Genomic DNA, 17,356 nt, shown 5'->3' with positions numbered 1-17,356 from the left:
TTCGATACCTTCCCTCCCACATTGGTGTGTTAATGGAGGTCAGCTGGCAGCTGAGTCAGAGTGTGAGCTTTCTGACCAATCAGTGTCCAGGGTGCGGAGGGAGGGGGTGATGGTGCACTTTGGGGAGTGGTCACTGGAAATGTCACCTTTTATGATCACAGTCTTTGGACTATAAGTTTTCAATTTGTAAAGAAATTAGGATTTGCAGACTTCTCTTTTCAGAGGCAGAGGAACACGTGGAACCCAGGATAGTACGGAACTGTCTTTTAGCTACTCATGGAATGTGGGCATCACTGGCTGGGCCTGCAATTATTGCTAGTCCCTAGTTGCCCTTGAGAAGGTGGGGGTGAGCTGCCTTCTTCAATCGCTGCAGTCCATGTGCTGTAGGTCCCACAATGCCTTTAGAGAGGGAATTCCAGGATTTTGACCCAGCGACACTGAAGGAACGGTGATATATTTCCAAGTCAAGATGGTGAGGCTCAGAGAGGAACTTGCAGGTGCTCCCATGCGTCGGCTGCCCTTGACCTTCTAGATGGAAGTGGTTGTCGATTTGGAAGGTGCTGTCTAAGGATCTTTGGTGAATTTCTGCAGTGCATCTCGTAGACAGTACACACTGCTGCGACTGAGCATCGATGGCGGAGGGAGTGGATGCTTGTAGATCTGGTGCCAATCAAGTGGGCTGCTTTGTCCTGGATGGTGTCAATCTTGAGTGTTGTCATTGCTGGACTTATCCAAGCACTTGAGAAATAGTTAAAGTTTTTAGACTTTACATAGACAATATCGGCTCCACTAAAACTCATTGTTACTTGTAGGTTGATGTTCTTTGTACTAGCCCTGCACAGGGTCACAATTCCACAACAAAGGAAAGGTATCTTAATGGGCTCTGGACACCAACCATTGATGGCTTTATGTTGGGATAGTACATTGCAACAACTCCTTTCTTTGCTGAGTCTAATGGCCTGCCCAAATATCAATGGTATAGGATACACCATATAAGAATCTTAATAAGAAGAAGCACTTGCCTCACATAACAAGGGAAAGTTTATTTCCTGACAGCTATAGGTACTACAAACATGAACCAATGAGGGATAAATTATCATCATTTAAGCCCAATAGCTCAGCATTTATGTCAACTCTCCGATATTTCAAAACTCTTTAATCTTGTCTTTCGACCCTTCCAGTGATGTAGCCTCCACAACTCTTTGGGAGAAGGAATTCCCTCACATCTCAGTTTGAAATGAACGTTCCCGTATTCTGTAACTATGTCCCGCAACTTGAGATTTCCCACGAGCATAAACATTGTCTCAACATCTGCCCTGTCAAAACCCCACAGTATTTGTATGTTTCAATAAGACCTAAGGTCTAATGAACAAAGGCCTAACCTGTTTAGCCATTCTAGTCAGGCTAGAATTGTCTCCATTGCCAATATGTTCTTCCTTAAACATGGGGACCAAAACTGTACACAGTACTATAGGTGTAGTGTCACCAACACCCTGTACAGTTAGAACAAGACTTCCCTACTTCTATGTTCCATACCCCTCAGCAATAAAGGCCAAAATTCCATTTGCTTTCCTATTTACTTGTTAAACCTGCATTCTAACCTTTTGTGTTTCATGCACAAGATCACCCGATCTTTCTGCACTCTGCTTTTTGTGGAGTCTTCCTTCATTTAAGTAATAGTTTGCCTTTTGATTCTTCCTACCAAAGTGCATGACCTCACACTTTCCTACATTAAACTCCAGTCACTCAACCTACGCATATCCTCTTCCAAATTCCTTATGTACTCATCACAATGTGTCCTCCCACCTTTTTGTATTGTCAGCAAGTGTAGATACATGCCCCTTATCCCGTCCTCCAAGTTATTAGTATCAATAGGAAATAATTGAGGCTCTCAGACTGATCTTTGTGGCACTCCACCAGTTACATCTTTCCAACCTGAAAAGATTATTTATTTCCAATTCTCTGTATTTCGTGTGTCAACCAATTCTCAATCCAGGCTGATACATTACCCCCAATACTCTTAGCTACTATCTTTTAGATGGCACTTTCATTGAATACCTTCTGGAAATCCAAATAAAATGCGTTGACCATTCCCCTTTATTAACTCTGCTTGTTATATCTTCAAAGAACTCTAGACTAGTAAGTCAATACTGTTATGATCCCAGCTAATGTTACTACTGGACATGCCAGATCCCAGACTGAAATATGTTTGATAGTTATTTTTTATTTAACAAGGTGGTCTTTTATTGAAACACAAGTAATCCTGACCCACAGGCTTCTGAGTGTTAACCAATCCTCAGCCATCCCTAACAATGTGAGCTCCTATCTTGTGCAAAAGCCTTTGAAATGGCATCTTATTGAAATGCCTTCTGGAAATCAAATACATTTCATCTACCGATTCACTTTTAACATCCTCAAAGAATTCCAACAATTTTGTCAAATCCAATTTCTCTTTCACAAACGATGTTGATTCAGTTTGAATGCAGTAAGCTTTTCTAAATATCCTGCTATTTCACCCATAACAATGGAGTCTAGTATTTTGCCAGCAACAGGTATTAGGCTAACGGGCCTACAGTTTCCTGTTTTCTGTCTCCCTCCATTCTTGAGCAGGCATCACATGAGACGCCTTAGTGATCTGTTGGAATCCTCCTCAAATCCAGTGGTTCTGGAATAGTTCGAACAATGCCTCCACTATCTCTGCAGCCACGTCCTTTAAAAACCCTTAAGATTGAAGTGAAAATGGGAATTGGGGAATGAGGGACCAGGAGCAACTGGTTTCCTTTTTGAAAGAGTCAGCACAGAGCTGATGGACCAAATGGCTTCCTACTGTGCCTCATGCGTCTATGCTTCTATTTCAAATTGAAAATACGTTTTTCCATTGAAACTGTAAGCAACACAATAACAGGTTTGCAAGCTGACAGACATGAAAATTTGCATTTACTCCACACACCTGGAGCCCCACGACATCTCAGAAAGGAAAAGGGTCGCACTTGTTTAGACAAGACAGTACAGTCCAGCAACAGAGTGAGGTATTATACAGTGATACTCGTGCACATCATGGATAGTATGTGTGGTAAGGAGGAGAGGAACTTTCTGCAGTGTGTTAATAGTAATCTCAAACTTTCAGATACTAGTGCAGATGTGCTCAGCACGCAGCAGTTTTAATTCAGTTGTTTACTGGATAATGTGCTTTGCCTTTACATGGAGTTTATTTCTATACATACGAGGAGCTTACAGTAAATCTTTCTATCAATCCAATGGATTGTTGTCACAAGTTTCAGAGGAATTACTTTCAAATAAGATACACACAATATCAACAGCACTCACACTCACCACACCCTCACTCTCACATCCATCATCCCACTCCCACACTCACACATTCAGCACCCCCACTCTCACACACATGTACATATTCAGCACTCACACACACACTCCCACATTCACCATCTGCACTTTCACTCACACTCACACCTTCACCATCTGCACTGTCACGCATACTCACACTCACACATTCACCATCTGCACTCTCACATATACTCACACTCACACATTCACCATCTGCACATTCACTCACACTCACACCTTCACCATCTGCACTCTCACATATACTCACACTCACACATTCACCATCTGCACATTCACTCACACTCACACCTTCACCATCTGCACTCTCACACATACTCACACTCACACATTCACCATCTGCACATTCACTCACACTCACACCTTCACCATCCGCACTCTCACACTCTCACATTTACCATCTGCACTTTCACACACACTCGCACTCACATATTCACCATCTGCACTCTCACACTCACTATCAGCACACTCGCACTCACACTCTCACATTCACCACTGCACTCTCGCACACACACTCTCTCACATTCACCAACTACATGCTCATACACACTCACACATTCACACTCTCACTCTCACATTCACCATCTGCACTGTCACATTCACTATCGCACTCCCACACTCACACTCTCACATTCACCATCTGCACTGTCACATTCACTATCGCACTCCCACACTCACACTCACCATCGCACTCCCACACTCACACTCTCACATTCACCATCACACTCCCACACTCACACTCTCACATTCACCATCGCACTCCCACACTCACACTCTCACATTCACCATCGCACTCCCACACTCACACTCTCACATTCACCATCGCACTCCCACACTCACACTCTCACATTCACCATCGCACTCCCACACTCACACTCTCACATTCACCATCGCACTCCCACACTCACACTCTCACATTCACCATCGCACTCCCACACTCACACTCTCACATTCACCATCGCACTCCCACACTCACACTCTCACATTCACTATCGCACTCCCACACTCACACTCTCACATTCACCATCGCACTCCCACACTCACACATTCACCATCGCACTCCCACACTCACACTGACATATTCACCATCTGCACTCATACTCTTGCAATCAGATGTTCAGCATCTCACAAACACACGCATAGAAATACACTTTTGTAATTAATATTACAACCTGAAATGAGTTAGTACAGATCACATCTAAGAAACAGACTGTGCTGTCTTTTTAAAAACGCCTAGACAGATAGTTAAATATTAAAACAAAAGGGCAGAAGGGAGGAAAGTGAGGTTCGATTAAGATCTAATATCGGAACACACTCATTTATTGCTCTACAAAGACAAAAGAGGTGTTGCAATTACCAGAACAACATTGTTTAAGGAAAGTTAGAATGCCTGACAAAGATACAGTGTACCTAAAAATTCAAATAGTGGATGAAAAATGTACCTTTCACTCTGTTCAGGCGCTCCTGTAGAATCACTTCTCGAATACCAAAACATCCATGTGGTGTTATTCTCATGGATCAATTCTCCAAAAGCCACCCAAAGTCCTGTGTCAATATTAACCTTTTTAGCAATTCCTTACAGTGCGAACAAACTCCTTGTACTCTCCACGAAAACCAAGACATGGATGGACAGAAAGCAAGTGAGAAGATAGAAGGATTAGTAAGAGAGAAAGAGGGGGTGCAATTGGCAAAGGCGGGAGCTCTCAGACTGAGGGTTGCCTGTCAAACTAGCCCAGCCTAAAGCAATGTGACCCTGCTCCTCCACCCTGACCAAACAACAAGGCTGCCTTTATTCATGTGAAAAAGATTTGCAAACAGTGCACTTGTTCATTGAAGGGAGAAAGGCCTTCAGTTTAAAATGCCAGAAAGGAGAAATGTAAGCACTAAGTATCAACAGTGCCAAATGAAAACCCCACACGGCCTCTCTCCCAACCTGGCTGCAAACAGCATGGACACACACCCCTGTTTGTCTTTTATTCCCAACAGAACTTAATATAACAGTCAAGCAGTTATGAGATAGAAAGTCACAGATTAACCTCATTCAACAAAATCCAACATAAATTTTATTGTAAATTCTGTTTCTCAATCTAACTAAGCTTCTTTAAATCAGGGTTGTACAAAATTCAAACGCACTGAAACACTTTTTGTTTACAAATTAATTATCTTCAATTTAGCTGAAATGCCCACAGTACTGCAACACAGTGTATGGGCACTGTGCTACAACTGGCATTGGCCAGAAAACTGGAGAGTTGGTTTGATAAAAGTGAGCATATTACTGTATCTTAACCTAGCATCAACACATGCCCACATTGCACACACACACACAAACAGGAAGACACGTGTATATGCTAACATATGTACAAACAAGAGGACACACATGCACGTGCTAACACACACACACACACGAACAGGAGGACACATGCGTGCATGCCAACATACAAACAGGAAAACACGCGTGCACAAGCTAATGCATGTATACAAACAGGAGGACACACATTGCACACAGTAACAGACATATACACAACACTGGAGAATTTGAGGGTGCACATGTTGCCATCTGATGGTGGATAATTTAGACACTGGTTATTCCCAGTGTCCTGGCCAAGGTTTATCTTGCAACCAACATCAGTAAAACTGTTGATCTGGCCCTTGCCTCAGTGTGATTATTGGGAGCTTGCTGTGCACAACATGGACTGCCATACTTCTTACAAAGGAAAAAGTGAGGACTGCAGATGCTGGAGATCAGAGCTGAAAATGTGTTGCTGGAAAAGCGCAGCAGGTCAGACAGCATCCAAGGAACAGGAGAATCGACGTTTCGGGCATGAGCCCTTCTTCAGGAATGAGGAAAGTGTGTCCAGCAGGCTAAGATAAAAGGTAAGGAGGAGGGACTTGGAGGAGGGGCGTTGGAAATGCGATAGGTGGAAGGAGGTCAAGGTGAGGGTGATGGGCCGGAGTGGGGGTGGGGGCGGAGAGGTCAGGAGGAAGATTGCAGGTTAGGAAGGCAGTGCTGAGTTCGAGGGATTTGACTGAGACATGGTGGGGGGAGGGGAAATGAGGAAACCGGAGAAATCTGAGTTCATCCCTTGTGGTTGGAGGGTTCCTAGGCGGAAGATGAGGCGATCTTCCTCTAACCGTCGTATTGCTTTGGTCTGGCGTTGGAGGAGTCCAAGGACCTGCATGTCCTTGGTGGAGTGGGAGGGGGAGTTGAAGTGTTGGGCTACGGGGTGGTTGGGTTGGTTGGTGCGGGTGTCCCAGAGGGGTTCTCTGAAACGTTCCGCAAGTAGGCGGCCTGTCTCCCCAATATAGAGGAGGCCACATCGTGTGCAGCGGATGCAGTAAATGATGTGTGTGGAGGTGCAGGTGAATTTGTGGCGGATATGGAAGGATCCCTTGGGGCCTTGGAGGGAAGTAAGGGGGGAGGTATGGGCGCAAGTTTTGCAATTCTTGCGGTTGCAGGGGAAGGTGCCGGGAGTGGAGGTTGGGTTGGTTGGGGGTGTGGACCTGACGAGGGAGTCACGGAGGGAGTGGTCTTTTCAGAACGCTGATAGGGAAGGGGAGGGAAATATATCCCTGGTGATGGGGTCTGTTTGGAAGTAGCAGAAATGACGGCGGATGATACGCTGTATATGGAGGTTGGTGGGGTGGTAGGTGAGGACCAGTGGGGTTCTGTCCTGGTGGCGGTTGGAGGGGCGGGGCTCAAGGGCGGAGGAGCGGGAAGTGGAGGAGATGCGGTGGAGGGCATCGTCGATCACGTCTGGGGGGAATTTGCAGTCTTTGAAGAAGGAGGCCATCTGGGTTGTACGGTATTGGAACAGGTTCTCCTGGGAGCAGATGTGGCGGAGACGAAGGAATTGGGAATATGGGATGGCGTTTTTACAGGGGGCAGATTGGGAGGAGGTGTAGTCTAGGTAGCTGTGGGAGTTGGTCGGGTTATAGCAAACGTCCATGTTGAGTCGGTCGCCCGAGATAGAAATGGAAAGGTCTAGGAAGGGGAGGGAGGAGTCTTAGATGGTCCAGGTAAATTTGAGGTCGGGGTGGAAGGTGTTGGTAAAGTGGATGAACTGTTTAACCTCCTCGTGGGAGCACGAGGCAGCGTCGATACAGTCATCGATGTAGCGGAGGAAACGGTGGGGGGTGGTGCCAGTGTAGCTCCGGAAGATGGACTGTTCCACATATCCTACGAAGAGGCAGGCATAGCTGGGGCCCATGCGAGTGCCCATGGCTACTCCTTTGGTTTGGAGGATGTGGGAGGATTGGAAAGAGAAGTTGTTCAGGGTGAGGACCAGTTCAGTCAGTCGAAGGAGGGTGTCAGTGGAAGGGTACTGGTCGGTACGGCAGGAAAGGAAGAAGCGGAGGGCTTTGAGTCCTTCGTGATGGGGGATGGAGGTGTACAGGGACTGGATGTCCATGGTGAAGATAAGGCGTTGGGGACCGGGGAAGCGAAAATCATGGAGGGGGTGGAGGGCGTGGGTGGTGTCCCGAACGTAGGTGGGGAGTTCTTGGACTAAGGGGGACAGGACTGTGTCGAGGTATGCAGAGATGAGTTCGGTGGGACAGGAGCAGGCTGAGACAATGGGTCGGCCGGGGCAGTCAGGTTTGTGGATTTTGGGCAGGAGGTAGAAGCGGGCGGTGCGGGGTTGTGGGATTATGAGGTTGGAGGCGGTGGATGGGAGGTCCCCTGAGGTGATGAGGTTATGGATGGTCTGGGAGATGATGGTTTGGTGGTGGGGGGTGGGGTCATGGTCAAGGGGGCAGTAGGAGGAGGTATCTGCGAGCTGGCGTTTGGCCTCAGCGGTGTAAAGGTCGGTGCGCCAAACTACTACCGCGCCTCCCTTGTCTGCCGGTTTGATAGCGAGGTTGGGGTTGGAATGGAGGGAGTGGAGGGCTGCACATTCCAAGGGTGAGAGGTTAGAGTGGTTGAGAGGGGTGGAGAAGTTGAGGCGGATAATGTCGCGGCAGCAGTTGGCTATGAAGAGATCGAGGGCAGGTAAGAGGCCAGCACAGGGTGTCCAGGTGGATGGGGTGTGTTGGAGGAGAGAGAAGGGGTCGTCAGAGGGTGGGCACCTCTTCGTAGGATATGTGGAACAGTCCATCTTCCGCAGCTACACTGGCACCACCCCCCACCTTTTCCTCCGCTACATCGATGACTGTATCGGCGCCGCCTCGTGCTCCCACGAGGAGGTAGAACAGTTCATCGACTTTACCAACACCTTCCACCCCGACCTCAAATTCACCTGGACAGTCTCAGACTCCTCCCTCCCCTTCCTAGACCTTTCCATTTCTATCTCGGGCGACCAAATCAACACGGACATTTACTATAAACCGACCAACTCCCACAGCTACCTAGACTACACCTCCTCCCACCCCACCCCCTGTAGAAACGTCATCCCATATTCCCAATTCCTTCGACTCCGCCGCATCTGCTCCCAGAAGGACCAGTTCCAATACCGTACAACCCAGATGGCCTCCTTCTTCAAGGACCGCAATTTCCCGCCAGACGTAGTCGACGATGCTCTCCACCGCATCTCCTCCACTTCCCGCTCCTCCGCCCAGGAGCCCCGCCCCTCCAACCGCCACCAGGACAGAACCCCACTGGTCCTCACCTACCACCCCACCAAACCCCATATACAGCGTATCATCCGCCATCATTTCCGCCACCTCCAGGGATATATTTCCCTCCCCTCCCCTATCAGCGTTCCGAAAAGACCACTCCCTCCGTGACTCCCTCATCAGGTTCACACCTCCCCACCAACCCAACCTCCACTCCCGGCACCTTCCCCTGCAACCGCAAGAAATGCAACACTTGTGCCCACACCTCCCCCCTTACTTCCCTCCAAGGCCCCAAGGGATCCTTCCATATCCGCCACAAATTCACCTGCACCTCCACACACATCATTTATTGCATCCGCTGCACCCGATGTGGCCTCCTCTATATTGGGGAGACAGGCCGCCTACTTGCGGAACGTTTCAGAGAACACCTCTGGGACACCCGCACCAACCAACCCAACCACCCCGTGGCTCAACACTTCAACTCCCCCTCCCACTCCACCAAGGACATGCAGGTCCTTGGACTCCTCCATCGCCAGACCATAGCAACACAACAGTTGGAGGAAGAACGCCTCATCTTCCACCTAGGAACTCTCTAACCACAAGGGATGAACTCAGATTTCTCCAGTTTCCTCATTTCCCCTCCCCCCACCTTGTCTCAGTCAAATCCCTCGAACTCAGCACCGCCTTCCTAACCTGCAATCTTCTTCCTGACCTCTCCGCCCCCACCCCCACTCCGGCCTATCACCCTCACCTTGACCTCCTTCCACCTATCGCATTTCCAACGCCCCTACCCCAAGTCCCTCATCCCTACCTTTTATCTTAGCCTGCTGGACACACTTTCCTCATTCCTGAAGAAGGGCTCATGCCCAAATCGTCGATTCTCCTGCTCCTTGGATGCTGCCTGACCTGCTGCGCTTTTCCAGCAACACATTTTCAGCATATTTCCTACAAACAATAGGGAAACCCCAAACTTCCCTGTGTTCGTCCAGACTCTGATATTGGCACCAGCTCAGGAGTCTGGGTCTACATTAACCAGCTAGACAACCATTGGTGCAATCTCCTGGCAGACAGCCTCCTTACTGCCCAGTTTGGAAATATATCAGGGTTGGGTTGGTTGGTGCGGGTGTCCCAGAGGTGTTCTCTGAAATGTTCCGCAAGTAGGCGGCCTGTCTCCCTAATATAGAGGAGGCCACATCGGGTGCAGCATATGCAATAAATGATGTGTGTGGAGGTGCTGGGTCAAAATCCTGCAAATCTCTCCTGTACCTGCACCACATGACTCTAATTCACTACCACATTCTCCAGGGCAGTTAAGAGATGGGCAAAAATGTTGGCCCATCCAATGATGGCCACATCCCAAGAATGAATAAAAGAAAGAAAAACACCACATTCATCATCTTATTAAGGACATCAGACAGATGACCAACAGTGTTGGAGCACTGTCTGTCCCAGAGAGAGATGTAATTGTTGCTGAGAAAGGCTGGAGACAGAAACGTACAAGTATAGAATCACAGAATCCTAATAGTGCAGAAAGAGGCCATTCAGCCCATTGAGTGTGCACAGAGCCTCTGAAGAGCACCCCACACAGATCCTCTCCCTGCCCTATCCCTGTAACCCCACATTTGCCATGGCTAATCCACCCAGCCTGCACATCTTTGGATGTATCAGGAAGAGCTCCAGACACAGCTGTCTGTTACACCTATCCCCACATCTCATCCCTCCCCACCTCCCCTCCCCTCTGGGATCCCAAACCTTCTTCTGTCGACTGCGGGAAATCAAGTTGGACTGTCAGCCTTGACTTTATTCTGACGTGTCAAGAGTGGGACCAGGGCCAATGAATCTTTATTGAGCTACAACTGACAGACAATGGAACCTAGTCAAAATATGCGGTGCTGGAAAAGCACAGCCAGTCAGACAGTATCCGAGGAGCAGGAGAATCAACGTTTCAAGCAGAACATCAGGACATTCCTGATGAAGAGCTGATGCCCAAACCATCGACTCTCCTGCTCTTCGGATGCTGCCTGACCTGCTGTGCTTTTCCAGCACCACACTTCCTACTCTGATCTCCAGCATCTACAGTCCTCACTTTCTCCTAGACAATGGAAGCTGGGAGATAGATGGGGAAGTTGGCCATTCAGTCAATCAAGCAAGCTCTACTATGCCATTAGAACACAGCTGATGTGACTGTGTCCTCAACTGCACTCTCCCAGTCTGCTCACCTTAACCCTTGACTTCCCCATTGATCAAAAATTCACAAAGCGCAGCTTTGAATAAATTCAGTGACACAATCTCCAGCACCGCCTGGGAATGGAATTCCACAAACAAACTGACTAAACGGATTTCTCCTCATTCCTTTTCTAAAAGGAAGGCCTCTTCCCCTGAAATGCAGTCCCTTGTCAACAAATTGTTAACAGTCACTGCATCCACAACTTTGGCTCAGGGACATTATTCACACAACAGTTTTGATATAGAGGGGTAACAAACCCTTCACTGCCACCAGTAACTGCAGTGATTGTAACAGGGTCAGCCAGGTGGACCTCATAGAATCTGAGTTGCCTGATTGGGGCTGTTAACCTGGTCCAATCAGGGAGCCCTGGCTGACGGACAAAAGGGGGAGTGTGAGAGATGCCAACACTCTGGTAGCTGAGTCTGAATGAGGCAAGACTAAGGTCAAAGACCGTTCATGGGTAAATAAAGGGTGACTTGGTGACAGATACCAGCCTCTGTGGAATTATTTCAGTGACGAGCGTGAGAATATGATCCTGAAGAAACTCACTCACAACAGTTGTCTTTGAGTTGTGGTACGCATTTCTGGCATCATGCTGTTATTTGGGATGTCTGACCTATTCAATCCTGACATCGAGCACTATGCCCAGTATGTGGAAAGAATATGGGGGTTTAGATCAGATTGGTGCTGGAAAAGCACAGGTTAGGCAGCATCCAAGGAGCAGGAAAATCGATGTTTCGGGCAAAAGTCCTTCATCAGGAATAGAAGCAAGAAGCCTCCAGAGTGGAGGGATAAATGGGGCGGGGTGGGGGGGGGAGGCTGGGGAGAAGGTAGCAAAGAGTTCCAGTACCACTCTGATCTAAACTCTTGTTTCCAGCATCTGCAGTCCTCACTTTTGCCTTGTGGAAAGAATATGTTCCTTTTTTCTGGACAAACGACTTCGCAACAGACATAAAAAAACAAGTAATTCTCCTGACAACCTGTGGAGCGACAGCCTTTTCAGTTATTTGGAGTCTAACATTCCCTGAGGCATCAGATACCAAAACCTTTCAGGAGTTGATAGACACAGTTAAGGAAGATTACAGCCCAAGCTTCCTCCAATTTTGAGACCCTATCAGTTTTACTCAGTAATTCGAGAACAAGGGGAATCCGTTTTGGGATTTTTGATGAGATTAAGTTGACTGGCCAAAGCTTTGGCTTAACCCTTAATAAGATGCTAAGATGCTTGTATGTGGAATTAATAATGTAACAATGCAAAATACCAAGTAGCTAAAACCCAACTGGACTTCAAACAGGCACCTCAAATAGAATAGAAACCTTTGTGGACCTGGAGAGACCAGCTCACTATAGAAAAACTGTGCACATCTTTTTCAACACAGAGTTCTGGAAGTGTTGGGTACAAATAATGGGCCTTCGTTTATCATCAGGGTATTTAGGTGTTTCCTAAAGTCGAAAGGATTTTATTACAGAAGGACAACTCCATATCATCCATATCCAATGTCTGACAGAAACAGCAGTCCAAACTTTGAAGGAAAGCTAAAAAAAAACAGCCTACAGCTTTACTTGATACCAAACTGTCCTGGGTCCTGTTTGATTATCGGACCACCCCTCTCACAACCACAGCGATAGTTCCAGCAGAGTTGGTAATGGGGAGAAGACTCTGCATCAGGACTTGGAGGGAGAGGGGGGTTGGAGGCTGAAACTGCAGCAGGAACATCAGTGCTGGTGACAAGATCCCACCAAGCGAGAGATACAGTTTGATACAGGGGACGAGGTTTAGTGTAAGAATCACGGAAATGTCCCTGCACAGGGAAGAGGCATGGTCAATGTGAGGATGTGATGTATAAATTTCGGGTGGGTGCGATGGTCCTGAACAAACACGTGGGTCAACACAGATTCGCAACTGGTGCGGGAGCAAACCGTGCTGTGTTCTGTAAAACAGTTGGAAAGGCTCTGTAGGTTCACCCTCTCCATCGAGCATTGTCAAGAATCAGAGATGGACATGCCTTCGCCACCGGAATAAGAGAGTGAAATTCTACCGAGGCACTCCTGGAGCAAGAGGCGAGCTCCCGTGCGTTACATTGTAGGGGAGACCGTGCGCTGCCCGTTTTAGACGGTGAATCAGAGGAAAAAACAATGACTGCAGATGCTGGAAACCAGATTCTGGATCAGTGGTGCTGGAAGAGCACAGCAATTCAGGCAGCATCCGAGGAGCAGCGAAATCAACGTTTCGGGTAAAAGCCCTTCATCAGGAATAAAGGCAGTGAGCCTGAAGCGTGGAGAGATAAGCTAGGGGAGGGTGGGGGTGGGGAGAGAGTAGCATAGAGTACAATGGGTGAGTGGGGGAGGGGATGAAGGTGATAGGTCAGGGAGGAGAGGGTGGAGTGGATAGGTGGAAAAGGAGATAGGCAGGTAGGACAAGTCTGGACAAGTCATGGGGACAGTGCTGAGCTGGAAGTTTGGAACTAGGGTGAGGTGGGGTAGGGAAATGAGGAAACTGTTGAAGTCCACATTGATGCCCTGGGGTTGAAGTGTTCCGAGGCGGAAGGTGAGGCGTTCTTCCTCCAGGCGCCTGGTGGTGAGGGAGCGGCAGTGAAGGAGGCCCAGGACCTCCATGTCCTTGGCAGAGTGGGAGGGGGAGTTGAAATGTTGGGCCACGGGATGGTGTGGTTGATTGGTGCGGGTGTCCCGGAGATGTTCCCTAACGTGCTCTGCTAGGAGGCGCCCAGTCTCCCCAATGTAGAGGAGACCGCATCGGGAGCAACGGATACAACAAATGATATTAGTGGATGTGCAGGTGAAACTTTGATGGATGTGGAAGGCTCCTTTAGGGCCTTGGATAGAGGTGAGGGAGGAGGTGTGGGCACAGGTTTTACAGTTCCTGCGGTGGCAGGGGAAAGTGCCAGGATGGGAGGGTGGGTTGTAGGGGGGCATGGACCTGACCAGGTAGTCACGGAGGGAACGGTCTTTGCGGAAGGCGGAAAGGGGTGGGGAGAGAAATATATTCCTGGTGGTGGGGTCTGTTTGGAGGTGGCAGAAATGTCGGCGGATGATTTGGTTTATGCGAAGGTTGGTAGGATGGAAGATGAGCACCAGGGGCGTTCTGTCCTTGTTACGGTTGGAGGGGTGGGGTCTGAGGGCAGAGGTGCGGGATGTGGACGAGATGCGTTGGAAGACATCTTTAACCACGTGGGAAGGGAAATTGCGGTCTCTAAAGAAGGAGGCCATCTGGTGTGTTCTATGGTGGAACTGCTCCTCCTGTGAGCAGATACGGCGGAGGCGGAGGAATTGGGAATACGGGATGGCATTTTTGCAAGAGATGGGGTGGGAAATGGTGTAATCCAGGTAGCTGTGGGAGTTGGTGGGTTTGTAAAAAATGTCAGTGTCAAGTCGGTCGTCATTAATGGAGATGGAGAGGTCCAGGAAGGGGAGGAAGGTGTCAGAGTTGGTCCAGGTAAATTTAAGGTCAGGGTGGAATGTGTTGGTGAAGTAGATGAATTGCTCAACCTCCTCGCGGGAGCACGAGGTGGCGCCAATGCAGTCATCAATGTAGCGGAGGAAGAGGTGGGGAGTGGTGCCTGTGTAATTACGGAAGATCAACTGCTCTACATAGCCAACAAAGAGACAGGCATAGCTGGGGCCCATACGTGTGCCCATGGCTACCCCTTTGGTCTGGAGGAAGTGGGAGGATTCAAAGGAGAAATTGTTAAGGGCGAGGACCAGTTCGGCCAAACGAATGAGAGTGTCGGTGGAAGGGTACTGTTGGGGACGTCTGGAGAGGAAAAAACTGAGGGCTTGGAGGCCCTGGTCATGGCGGATGGAGGTGTTGATGGAATGGATATCCATGGTGAAGGTGAGGCGTTGGGGGCCGGGGAAACGGAAGTCTTGGAGGAGGTGGAGGGCGTGGGTGGTGTCTCGAACGTATGTGGGGAGTTCCTGGACTAGGGGGGATAGGACAGTGTCGAGGTAGGTAGAGATGAGTTCAGTGGGGCGGGAGCATGCTGAGACAATGGGTCGGCCAGGGTGGTCAGGCGGGTGGATCTTGGGAAGGAGGATCTTGGGAACATCTCCCGGACACCTGCACCAATCAACCATACCACCCCGTGGCCCAACATTTCAACTCCCCCTCCCACTCTGCCGAGGACATGGAGGTCCTGGGCCTCCTTCACTGCCGCTCCCTCACCACCAGACGCCTGGAGGAAGAACGCCTCATCTTCCGCCTCGGAACACTTCAACCCCAGGGCATCAATGTGGACTTCAACAGTTTCCTCATTTCCCCTTCCCCCACCTCACGCTAGTTCCAAACTTCCAGCTCAGCACTGTCCCCATGACTTGTCCGGACTTGTCCTACCTGCCTATCTCCTTTTCCACCTATCCACTCCACCCTCTCCTCCCTGACCTATCACCTTCATCCCCTCCCCCACTCACCTATTGTACTCTATGCTACTCTCTCCCCACTCCCACCCTCCTCTAGCTTATCTCTCCACACTTCAGACTCACTGCTTTTATTCCTGATGAAGGGCTTTTACCCGAAACGTCAATTTCGAAGCTCCTTGGATGCTGCCTGAACTGCTGTGCTCTTCCAGCATCGGCAACTCAGAGGAACCCAACCCAGTGCTAAAACTCCTTAGGAGGCTCTCCAAGAAAAAAAGACTGGTCTTCTTAATAAACAGTTTCCACGATGCCCTGAGGATAATGTGTCTGTAATATGAAGTTGTGCTTAGTTACAGGACAAACCTTTCCCAACTTCCTGTGGGCGTGAAGCAGTCCTGGTTAAATTTAGACATTTGACTGAAGAGGTATTCTCCACATACTTCCTGCCTCACTTGGCACTGCCGTCTGGAAAGGACAACCACTTTTTTCCACAGTAACTTCAGAGGGTGCGAATAAACTCAATCCACAGTAATGGGATATCAGACATCCTGACTGCAGGAACCCCCTGATCTGATCCAAGGCCGTTTGGATTTCCGTGCTATCAAATACACTGTCCAAATGATGTTACCTTTCTTGAAGGATTTATTGCTGAATATTAATGAAACTGAGCATATGTAACTTTTATAAATCCTGCTTCTACCTTGAATCTCTGACTAGGAGGGCGGGGAAGAGCGTGAATGAGACGCAAGATCACAGAGAGAGTGAGAGAGAGAGAGAGATGAGTTAATGTAAAGCCTGAATGAAAAACAAGACACACACAAGAAAAAAGTGAGTGAGATACTTGCTTCAAAATATTGGCAGAAAGAGGACTTTTATCATGAGAAATTGCCAGAGAGAGAAAACAAAAGACAAAGTAGGAATTTTTAAAACACTAAAAAAACCTTCCTGTCTGTTAACTGAATAACTGTTCATGGTACAGATGAAGTGCAAGTTTGTTGTGGACAAAGGCACTGGGCATATATCCCTTGACCCACCTTTTCCGCTCACATATTCTGTGCCTGTCTGCTTCCCTCCTCTTCACTTGATGAAGGAGCAGCGCTCCAAAAGCTTGCTGAGTTCAAATAAAGCTGCAGGACTACAACCTGATGTCATGTGACTTCTGACTTTGTCCACCCCAGACCAACACCAGCACCTCCACATCAATCTGCACAGCAACAACTTTCTTTCTACAAAATAGCATTGTTGATTTGGCAAAGCCCAGTCTCCAATAGCGGGCCAAGGAACTGCCTGTCTGCTAAGTCTGAACACCACACTCCCTCTGGAGAGGAGTTTGAAGCTTCAATCTCTATTCCCTACCCTGTAGACATTGGAGGTGAAAGGCATTAGTTGGGGATTATGTCTCTGTTTGCTTCCCATCAACTGGGACTGAAGGATATGTTTGCCACTGTGAGCCATCTGGCAGAGTGAGGTCCCCACCCATTGGCTGTCACCACCAACACTTTGACTCACTTGGGGAAGATTTGGTGGCATTGACTGAAGTTTACATCGCGCTGTCGGAAGGAAAGAATAAAAACAAAGGCTTTAGGCCTGTGTCCCATATTTGGCACCTGTAATTATTTTGATGGGCACTTCATTTCAAACACACAGACACAATCCAACAAGCAAACTCCAAAGGATTAGCGCAACAGTCATCAAACTGGACCACTCCCAGACAGTCAGTTCTGTAGTTTTGAAACTTGTTACCAAAATTATCAAGTTGATGGGTTTGGATGCCAATGCTTGCATCTTGTAAAAACTCAAGTGGCTTTTTTTTTGAATACTCAATCCTCCCCTCTCTCCCCA

General features: G+C 48.4%; 1 protein-coding gene across 21 annotated transcripts in view; it reads right to left on the bottom strand.

The window, feature by feature from the left end:
- Positions 1 to 17,356, bottom strand: part of LOC122540584 (pleckstrin homology-like domain family B member 1) — a 413,532-nt gene that overhangs the window by 381,690 nt on the left and 14,486 nt on the right. Inside the window, exon 1 of one of the 21 annotated variants that reach the window (XM_043676473.2) lies at positions 4,806 to 5,071. The exons of the other annotated variants lie outside the window; for them this stretch is intronic. The gene's annotated coding sequence lies outside the window, so the exon portion shown is untranslated. Of the gene's footprint in view, positions 1 to 4,805; positions 5,072 to 17,356 lie in introns of those variants that run through there. 21 annotated transcript variants of the gene reach the window in all.

This window comes from Chiloscyllium plagiosum, unplaced genomic scaffold, assembly GCF_037043375.1.
Source record: "Chiloscyllium plagiosum isolate Xiang-an unplaced genomic scaffold, Cpla_swu_hap1 HiC_scaffold_29, whole genome shotgun sequence".
Taxonomy (NCBI): Eukaryota; Metazoa; Chordata; class Chondrichthyes; order Orectolobiformes; family Hemiscylliidae; genus Chiloscyllium; species Chiloscyllium plagiosum.
This window is presented reverse-complemented; position numbering and strand designations above follow the sequence as displayed.